The sequence below is a fragment of the Apium graveolens genome, chromosome 1, assembly GCF_009905375.1.
Source record: "Apium graveolens cultivar Ventura chromosome 1, ASM990537v1, whole genome shotgun sequence".
Taxonomy (NCBI): domain Eukaryota; kingdom Viridiplantae; phylum Streptophyta; class Magnoliopsida; order Apiales; family Apiaceae; genus Apium; species Apium graveolens.
This window is the reverse complement of record NC_133647.1, coordinates 110684568-110686877: the sequence shown is the minus strand read 5'-3', so window position 1 is coordinate 110686877 and position 2310 is coordinate 110684568.

The window sequence follows — 2310 nt, the reverse complement described above, 5'->3', positions numbered from 1 at the left end:
CTCCTACATCCAGTCAACTACAAGGAAGGCTGAGACGCTGCTGTGGAGGCTATCCAGGAAGAGTTTCATGAGGTTCTTGAACAATCTTCCTTCCCTTGCCCTGTGGAAGTCCCAGCACTTGGGGGCGTTGCAGATAAACTTGCCGATCTGATTAAGGATGGCCCATCAGGAAGCCAGGGTCAAGGCCAAAAAAGGAAGGAGCTTGAATCCAGCTCTGAAGAGGAGGAATCTTCTTCTGAGGAGGAGGCCAAGCCCATTATAAAGAAGGCCAGGGTAGAAGAGCCTCCAAAACCAGCGTCCCCTGTGGCATCCAAAGCGTCCAAGGATAGTTCCGAGGAAACCTCTGCGGAGACTTCTGAAGAGACTTCTGGGGGACCGACTGAAGAGACGTCCGAGGAGACTTCAGATAGTGGTTCTGAAGAATCTGAGCCTTTGAAGGCCTAAGTTCTTTGCATTATTATGTATTTTTCTTTTTTAGACAATATCGAACTTTGTAATTGACTTTTACTATTTTCATTTGTATTGTCCAAGTATCATCGTGTTTTTTTTCGAGTTTTCAAACTCAAGTTTATAACTTGGTTTTATCCTTCACAATACATCAATTTAATAGGCTAGATTAAGCCGAACGCTTTTTATTATAACTTGGTATTCTTGATACCTTACATGAGATGGGTTCAACCCTAATAAAATCTAAACATATCTTCTATAAAAATCCTAAGCAAGCAAAGCTTCAAGGTGCTTTTAAACCTACTTGTCACTCTGACAAGTGAGAATCGTGCTTTAACTGCTTTACACATAGTAAACCTTCAGGTTTTGCGCATGCCAAGTTCTCGGGACTTCAAAATCATCCATAGTTTCAAGCTTGTAGGTTCCTCTACCTTGAACACTCTTGACCTTGTATGGCCCTTCCCAATTTGGGGCAAGCTTCCCTTTCTGCCCTACACCAGAAGCTTCCACCTTCCTTAAGACTAACTCACCCTGTTTGAAGAACCTTTCTTTAACCCTCAGGTTGTAGTAGAATGAAGCCTTTTTCTGATATTCCACAATCTTCGCATGTGCCTCATCTCGCACTTCATCAATTAGATCTAGGGCTAACCTTTGCCCCTCCTCATTTTCCTCAGCATTGAAAGCTTGAATCCTGGGGGAGGAATGTGATATCTCGACAGGAACAACTGCTTCTTCCCCATATGCCAACATGAAGGGAGTTGCTCCAGTCGTGACTCTACAAGTAGTCCTATATGCCCATAGTATTGGGAGTATTTCATCCACCCAGTTATTCCTCGACTTCTCGATCCTCTTCTTTAATCCATCCAGGATTATCCGATTCGCAACTTCCGATTGCCCATTGGCTTGCGGGTGAGCAACAGAGGTGAATCGTAATTCAATTTCATTCTCCTCACAATATTTTTTAAATTCCTCATTGTTGAATTGTGTTCCATTGTCAGTGACTAGGATGCGGGGAATTCCATATCGGCACATGATGTTTTCCCACAGGAATTGTGTAACCTGCTTAGTTGTGATTTTGGCCAAAGGCTTGGCTTCAATCCACTTAGTAAAATAATCAATGGATACAATCAGGAACTTCCTTTGTGTTGTGGCCATGGGGAAAGGCCCAAGTATATCCATTCCCCACATAGCAAAGGGGATAGATGAGTTGATGGAGGTCGGCATCTCGGGGGGTTATCTAACGACAGGTGCATGCTTCTGGCAACGGTCACATTTCTTCACATGTTCTTTGGCATCGGCCATCATTTCCGGCCAATAGAAGCCTAAACGGGTTATCTTATGAGCTAGCGCTCCGCCCCCAAGTGTTGCCCACATATGCCTTCATGCACTTCTTCAAGAGCCAAGCGTGCCTCATCGGGCCTGAGACACCTTAAGTAGGGAACCATAAAAGATCTTTTATACAAAATCCCATCTATCAAAGAGTATCTTAGCGCTCGAACAGCCAACTTCCGTGCTTCAGTAGCATCGTTTGGCAACCATCCGATTTGAATATGAGTCTTAATGGGATCTATCCATGATTTCCCCAGACCTATAGGAGCTACAAGCTTAACATCAATGCTCCGTATCTTCAGAACGCAAAAGTATATACTTCTCGAGCTTTCCTCTATTTTAGATGAAGCAAACTTTGATAATGCATCTGCCTTAGCATTTTCCTCCCTCGGAATGTGCTCAACATGGCATTCATCGAATTGGGTCATCACAGCCCTTACTAGGAGGACATACTTAGCCATCGTATCATCCCTTGCCTCAAACTCTCCTTTTACCTGGGATATGACCAGCTTTGAGTCTCCACAGACTTTTAAG